Genomic DNA, 8,628 nt, shown 5'->3' on the forward strand with positions numbered 1-8,628 from the left:
GACAGGATAGTGAAGAAGGCATTTGGTACACTTGCCTTTTATTGATCTGTGCATTGAGTATAGGAGTTGGCCGGTCATGTGGCTGTAGAGGACATTGGTTAGGCCACTTTTGGAACACTGTCTACTGTAGGAAAAATATTGTGAAACTTGAAAGGGTTCTGAAAAGATTTACAAGGATGTTGCCCGTGTTGGGGAGTATAAACTGCTTCAGTTCTCATGGCTCAGGATATTGCCAGCAAAGACAAGTTATTCATTGGCATTCTTTTGTCATTGAATGTATGGAACACTGATAGTACCCCATATGACCTGTGTTAATCCTATAACTTGTTACTTCGTTAATGTTACAAATGTAATGTTATGGGTGGAAGACTACTTCCTTTGAGACACATTCCACTTTGCCAGACTTGCGTGGAGCCCGTACTCAAGATATACACTTGTGGTTTAGCATTAGTGCAAACTGCACATCTCCATGCTGGCATTAATGGCAAGTGATTCTCCACTCTTAGATGTTTGAATGCTGCTCCCTGTCATTTTTGTGTTTACAAACAAGTAAAACGTATGAGAGACAGTAGCCAACAACTTTTAATAAATCCCTTTGGGTAGTGTTCTAGACTCACTCATCTTCAGCTATTACATCACCGTCCTTTACTTCATTGTAAGGTAAGAATTGAGGGTGCTCACTGACGATTGCAAATTGTTTAGCATTATTTGCAACTTCTCAGATACTGAAGGATAAGTGCAACAAGACCCGGACAATATCCGGGTGTGATGGCAAGAAACGCTTGTGCCACATAAGTGCCAGTTAATGACTATCTCCAACAAGACAAAATCTAACCATTGCTCCTTCGCATTCAATGGCATTATTATCACTGAATTCCCCCATTGAACAGAAACTGAATTGTAATAGCCATATCAGTGTAATGGCTACAAGAGCAGATCAGAGGCTAGGAATCCTGAAGTGAGAAACTCACCTGATTCCCCAAAGCTTACCCACCATCTGTAAGGCACAAGTCAGGAATGTGATGGAATATGCCCAACCTGCCTAGATGAGTGCAGCGCCAAGACTTGAAGCTCGAATGCACGTTCAGTATCTTCCAAGCCACTCCTCATCCTGACATTTATTGCTATTCCTTCAAGTGTCACTGGGTCAAATTCTGGAACTCCCTCCCTAATAGCATTGTGGGTGTACCTAAACCAGATGGACTGCAGCAGTTCAAGAAGGCAACTTGGCTGGGCCAGCACATATCGTTAATTCCAACAACACCCAGACCTATTACAATAATTCTTTAAAAATCATTTTATGTAAAATGTTTTCCATGTCCTAAAGCTTTTACAGAAAAAAGGTTTAGTTCAGTTCTGTTTTTTCAATGAATTTAAAGTTTTGTTTTAAATTTGAACTAAGATTAACTATTTTTCATGACATTTTGATTCGTTTTTAAAAGGCATAATTTGTGTAAATCTTCTGATTCTCATTTTGTAAAATTTGTTTACGGTAACTACCAACAAAACTTTTTAACAAAAGTGGAACCAGCAAAAGAATCCTAGCAGTGGGCCATTCAGCATGCACAGTCTGCTCTGCCATTCAATTTGATCATGCCTAATTACCTACCTTATATCACTTTCCTTGCCATCTCTAGCCCTTGTTAATTTCTATCTTGAACATGCTCAATGGTGAGCTTCCACATCTCAAGAGAAGAAAATTCTAAATATTCACTAGCTGCATGGGTGAAGGTTTCTGCTCATCTCAGCCTTGACCAGCCTATCCCTTGTTCTGAGAATATGGCCTGGCTGTAGACTCAGGAAGAAGCTTATCTGCATTCAACCTGTCACAGCCTGTAAGAATTTTGAAAATCTCAATGAGATCATCTCTCATTCTTCAAAACACTTGAGAATGTAGATAAGGTTGTCAGTGTTTCCTCATAATCACTCCATCATAGGAATTGATCTGATGAACCTCCAATGCATCCCTTGAATAACAATTATTTTATTTCCTTAGTTATGGAGATCAAAATTATCGACAGTACCTCCTAATGCAGTCTTACTAAGGTTGTATGCAGAAAGCTGTTAACTTGGATAGTCAAATGATTTTGTGATAAAGGCCAACATATTATTTGCTTTCCCTAATGTTTACTCCACCTGCATGCTAGATTTTAACCACTCATGAACAAGGCCACTCAATCCCTTTGAATGCTAGCAGTTCCAAGTCTCATCATTTAAGAAATTTTCTGTTTTTTCCTTTTTTAGCGAAGTGGATACCTTCACACTTATTTTTATTAAGTTCCATCTGTATGTCCTAGCCTATTCAATTAGCCCATCCAAGTCCCCTTTAAGCCTCCTTGCATCGTTTTCACAACTATGCTCCCACCTAATTTAGTGATTCATAGAATCCCTACAGTGTGGAAACAGGCCATTTGGCCCAACAAGTTCACACCGACCCTCAAAAGCATCCCGTCCCACCCAGACCCATCCCCTTAGCCTATCCCTGTAACCCTGCATTACCCATGGCTAATCCACCTATCCTGCACATCTTTAAACCAAGTCAGAAATCACATGATAGTTCTATTTAAAATCACAAGCTTTCATAGCACTGCTCCTTTGTCAGGTGAAGTCTGCCATCTCCTCATCATCTTTGGACTGTGGGAGGAAACTGGAGCACCCGGTGGAAACCTGCACAGACACTGGAAGAATGTGCAAACTCCACACAGAAAGACAGTCACCCCAGGGTGGAATTGAACCTGGGTTGCTGGTGCTGTGAGGCAGCAGTGCTAACCACTGTGCCGCCCAAGATGGTGACTGTTGGTTTAACCTGAGGGTCACCCTGAGATGTTGAGAAGGAGAGTTCTTCACGGTAATGTCAGCTGGTGCAGGAATTGAACCCATGCTTGTCAGTATGAAGCTGCATTGTAAACAGGCTGTCCAGCTAACTGACCCAGTGTATAATCAATCAAAAAATTTGGAAATATCTCAGTTAGTCACATCCAAATCATTTTCCAAAGATTGTGAATAGCTTTGGACTTCACGTTTTCCATATCCAGCATCAGGTTATTTTTCAGTAGAATATTTAATCAGTGAAAATTAATTGTTATACTTTTGAAATGAAGAGTAATGACAGAATTTGGTATGCTTTGAGATCTTCTGCTTTTAGTAGCACGGATAATTGATGAAGACATTGAAATTAGGTCTGTAGGTCAAACTAAAGATAGAGCAGCCATGTCAGTGTTTCCATTCCAAGTGAGTATTTTCATTCAGTCGAATTCAGGTGTTGGTGAAAACTGAATTGAGACAAATAACTTGTTGAGCTGTTTCTGCCATTGTTAGATCAAAGCTGATATGTCTCAGCATTCCCCTAATTTGTTGTTTTCGAAGTCTGCAACTCTGTCGATCCCAAACTTGAAAATTTCAATTGATTCAAAATCTGCAATCATTTGAAGGGTGCAAAGGACAGATTTCTACTACCTTTTGTATGAGAAATGAATGGCCGCTCTCTGCAATGTAGGGATTCTACGATTATATTCTGACTCCGAAACAACCCAACTCAAGTTTTAAGGTTGTATAGTCCTGTTCAGAATTACTCTGCATGCAGAAGTAGTTTCTATATCTACTCCATTGAGTTCTTTATCAATTCTTATCGAGCCTCAGACTTATAAATTCAAAAGGATGCAAGTAAAGCTTGTGATATTTTATAATTTAACCCTCTTTAATCCCAGGTATTATTCGGTAAATCTACACCTTGTCCCTTCCAAGAAGTATGTTTTTGGGGGTTCCAAAAGGATAACCATGTAAAAAAAAAAAAGTGTCTGTTTACACAGCAGGTTGTCAGACATGTCTGTGGTTCATATGCCTAATACACCAAATGTCAGCCTCCTTCTGTATTGTATCAACATTTACCATTTTTACGTGGTGGTCAAGATAATTTTTCTTTGTTTCAAAGCTGTTCTGTGTTCAAATAGATTTCAAGTTGGTACAGTAATCAGTTTAACTTTCAGGTTGGCTTTTATTTCATTCTATTGATGCTTATTTAGCTCTTGTTTTTCTTTCCAGAGAGAGAATCTGTGTTCCAGAGAGTTGGACTGTGTGACAGAAGAGAGCAGAGCTTGGAGAAATGCTAGGATTTTTTCAGTGTGTCCTACTTTCAGTCTGAAAGTTTTTAAATCCCTCGTCAAACTCATTCTGTTCAGAACAAGTTTGTTCCAGTTTGATGTAGCCTTTATCCAGCAGGTTATCAGGGGATGGTATGACATTTTTTTAAAATCCTTTTGTCATATTTTGTCCTGCTCTTCATTCTATTGAGGGTTTAACCAAACTCTCGCTTTGTTATATCCAGAGGTTTTTGGTTGACCGTTGACCCATGCTGTCTCTGGACCTGGCTGACATCACACTGCTTTTGACCTGACTTGTTTTCCAACAGTTTCCTACACATGCCGTCGCTGTTTTGGTTCTTGCCATCAATATCAAATGTACAAACGGTTCTCGCTAACCAACAATTATCAGGTATATCTGATGTTCAGATGAGTTCATAAATAAAGAAGAAAACATTTTTTTCAAAGTGTGATGTGTGCTTTTTTCCTTTTTTAGACTTATAAATTAGGTTTGGGGGAAAAAAAGAACAATGAAATCTGTGTAGATTGGCTATCGGAACTCATAAGGTGCAGATGAACATAATTTTGGCTTTCCCATAGATGTTTGAATATTTTAAATAAAATATTATTGAGCCATCTGTAGTGTACATATTTTCTGCTTTGTGTTTTTTTCTGGGGCAGGGGTAGTAGGAAAGCCTTGGGGCTGGATATTTCCCAGGTCATGCAGACTGAGGACCCCTTTAAAGATGTCATTGAGAACTGATTCCAGACTGCCTGTCCACTTGCAGTACTCTTTTACGAGCTCTTGTGGGGGTGCACAGCCCAAACTGTAAATAACTGTGGCTCATCTCCTTTCTGAGAGGAGATCCGCAGGGAAACCCCAGGCTGAGTTGTCAACCGGGGGGGGAAAAAAAGCCATTCAGCATTCCCTCTTTTCATTGATGTGTCAGTCAATCATAGCTGAAAGTATTAGTGTCAAATATTTTAATTCATTTAAGACCTCCATCTTGTGTAAACAAAAAACTTCAAAGGAACAGATTATAAAATGGTAAAAGACATTGTCGATCAAACAAAGCTTTCTGTTCCGTCTACAGCTACGCCAATATGTTGAAATCAAAGTGCATTAGCCATTTTCAGAACTCATTCGGGTATCTGTGATGAGGCTATCTGTTTAGCTTGCTTTTGGTGATACAGTTGCAAGATGATTGCTTGACTAAGTTTCAAGAATGGATAATGCCCTTGAATCTCAGCCAGCATTGTTCATATGGCAATAGTATGGAGGGAAAGCTTGCTTGATTCATATATCTCTATTACCTTGTAACAACTTGCTGTTTCTTTGAAAGGCTTTTCCACTGCCAACATGTTTACTTACACAACATTGAGTTCTGAAATGGATAAAAGCTTTTGACGTTGATGGTTTAATGACTGCGGTTGATTGACACTTAAGAGGTTGTAAGATGAGCAGCCCTTTTTTTTTCTGTTTAGAATGATTTCAAAATTTTTTTAGTAGTCAATTTCAGGATTATTTTGAAGACTTGCCAGGGGCTTGTTCATTCTGTACATCATGGATTCTTGGAGAGTGAACTTGGTGGGGGGTATATGAGTGACGGGAATTGGAGAGGGAAGAGGAATTGTGGGGATGCTGAGGGTTGGTGGACCTGGCATCAATACAACTGGATTGACATTCCAGTAAATGGAGATGTGTGTTCTTGCTGGTCTCACCAGCCTGCCTTTGGAGGTGGCGAGTCTCCCTTGGAATAAAATATGGGGTTGGGGCCACCTTTCTTTTAAAAGAGACAAGTCTGCCTGGTTGGGTAGTTTCCTGACTTGCCTTTTCTGCCTATTCCATGAAAATCCAGCTGTTTTGTTCTTTCTCTTTTTGAAACATCATATAATCTGCACTCCATATCCAGATGAGATGTTGTTTGGAAGGATGGAGCTGCACATATTAGTTCAGCATTTTGTTGAAGATTTACTTGAAAGGTTGATGCAGTGGTCCATTATCACATTTTAACAACACCTTCATCGGATAATAAAGTTATAATTGGGAAGGTTATTTTTAGAGTGATCCACAAGTTTATAATAAAATCTTTAAATATTATAGAGTTTAAGGTCTCTCGAGCATAGCAGTTGCTTGTCGATCGAGTGTACTAGTTGCTGATCCCTTTCAGAGCTAGCCTTTCAGAACCTGCACATTGCTCCTTTTTCAGCTGGACCTTGCATTTGTAATTATAAATAATGTATAAATATAGTCAATTGCAATTACTTTCCTATATTGGTTAACTAATCGCTGCTCGATTGATTCAGAACATGGTGTTTTAACTGCAGTGTGAATATAAATTTGAATGCAATGGAATTATATTAAAGTTACAAAGTATTAGTTGCTGTTGTAGTGTGAACAACAATTAGTTTACAACTTAGCTATACCTGATGACTGAAGGTTGCACTGATGTGATCATCAAGCCTGTAATTATTTTTCAGCTATGAGTAGTTAACTGTTAGAATAGAGCATGATGAGTGACACTGCAGGATGACAGATTTTGATGCTTTTTTTCAGAGTAGCTGTCTTTAACTGATGACCGTATCATGATCACCTTACTTTACAGAGCACTCTTGAGTGACCATTATTTCAGACTTCCAAAAGATTAACCTCAGTCAGCAAAATCAGCAATAACTCTAAATGGATAGTTCTTCATAAATGTGTAGACAAATTGGTACATAAGGGAATAAAAAGGAAACGGCTTTTGTCTTCTATAAGATGGTATTGTTAAGTCTACTATATTTTCATTTGCAGCATGTGTTCAGCTTGCTTGCTTTGGGCACCTCACCTCAATATCTGGTGGAATAAGATAGAAAAATCACCGGGAAAACTTGAATTAAACTTTGGTACCTCAATTGGTGAATGTTCAGCCCCATATCCAATTTAAACCCTACCTGACAAGTGGGAATTGTTTAAAGTGAGAATGTTAGCAGAGATGAAAAGTTAAAATCTCAAATTATTTTGAGCCAAAAGGGGGAGATTTTTTTAATATGCAAATTATTTTACCCAGTTAATTTTATATTCCAATACCTTGCCAAAAATCCTATTCAGTTGATTAATCGACAAGCAATGTTACTTAACAAATCAAGATTAAACTCTGTTGCAAGAATGTTATCCTGTTGTTGAAATTGCTTTAATGAGTAGCTGCTGGCGATGATCGCAATAACTAATAATAATTTAGGACAGTACTTGCCCTGTGTAGGTGCATCATTTTAATTTTGGGGTGGGGTGGTGGGGGTGGGTGATGTGAAGACTAACTGAAGTTTTATTTCATTAGATTAATCCTGTGTAGAATGTACAGATGTTGTGCATGGATCTCCTCCATTACCTGCACTTGTGTTTTTATAATATACATTTTATATATATTCATGTCTTTGTCCATATGAAATATTGGATGATGTTTGCATACTTCCATGATGTAAAAAACAAACTAAATATTTGATCTGGTGAATTTTAAGAGTTTTTAATTAAATGCTATAAATGTTTTATGGCTTGTACAGTGTTTGTTCATAGTGTCGGGGATTTTACTCCACTCACATGGGACAGTGAAATTTTTAAGCTTTGTGCTGGAAATGCTCATATCCAGGCTTATACATTCAATGAAATATATCTTCTGTAAGATCGTTCTTTTATTCCTTCAGCTTTCATGTATAAGTAGGAATCATTGTTTCTCTAAATTCCTACTGATGGCAGATGATCTCCTTTCACTATCATTCTGAGTTGCATGTTTTTGTTATGACCAGAAAGCAGTTTCCTTATTCTCTCCCATGCGACCATATTTTACAATGCCCATTTTATCTTCAGTCCCCGAGGTCTGATATGTTTAAAACTGTGGTCCCAGGTACATCATTGTTTGACTATATTTTCATAGGCTTTTGCTGCCATCACGTCATTTTACTATAGATAAATTTTAGAATCCTCCACTGCTATTATTGGAAGACATTAGTTCCTAGTGCTCTTAAGCAGCCCTCAGAACAGTGTGTGTTTGCTATATCAGTTACCTCAGTCAACATTCACATGACCAGTGAGCATGCGTGAGAGGCTTGCATGTTAGGTGTATAAACTTCTTGCATCCCAAAAGCATTCTTTGGATTTGTTTGAACAAATGGAATCTACTTAAATATTTTATTCCCCTTCTTTCAGGACTGTGTTAGAGCTGTGCTTCCTAGTCCTTTTCTCATTGTAACACGACTTTGGTGCTGAGTTGCCAAGACCCAAGATCTATTAGATTGGTGGACGAGATTGTAGAGAAAAGGATTTTTGGATGGTGTTGGGGGGAGCATGTGGAGAAATAGAAAATGGCATGTATTATGGGAAGATGTTAGGGGCAGGAAGAAGGCTGTTTAAATCTTCAGAGTCTTTAAGAGTGCCCACTTTGGTCTTTAGGGACAGAGTTTACTTTGGACAGAATTCAAGACTACAAGTATGGGCTGTTAAATACCTTTTAATGTAAAAGTACACCATTTAAAAGGATGCCATAGCTGTTGGCACTTGGAGCTCATAAACAGT

General features: G+C 38.4%; 1 protein-coding gene across 1 annotated transcript in view; it reads left to right on the forward strand.

Annotated features, from left to right (window-relative positions):
• Nucleotides 1-4,546, forward strand: part of LOC109930021 (26S proteasome non-ATPase regulatory subunit 11) — a 67,956-nt gene extending 63,410 nt beyond the window's left edge. Inside the window, exon 14 of the mRNA XM_048614488.1 lies at nt 4,042-4,546. The gene's annotated coding sequence lies outside the window, so the exon portion shown is untranslated. The remainder of the gene's footprint in view (nt 1-4,041) is intronic.
• Nucleotides 4,547-8,628: the final 4,082 nt, after the last annotated feature.

The sequence above is a fragment of the Rhincodon typus genome, chromosome 30, assembly GCF_021869965.1.
Source record: "Rhincodon typus isolate 14 chromosome 30, sRhiTyp1.1, whole genome shotgun sequence".
NCBI lineage: Eukaryota > Metazoa > Chordata > Chondrichthyes > Orectolobiformes > Rhincodontidae > Rhincodon > Rhincodon typus.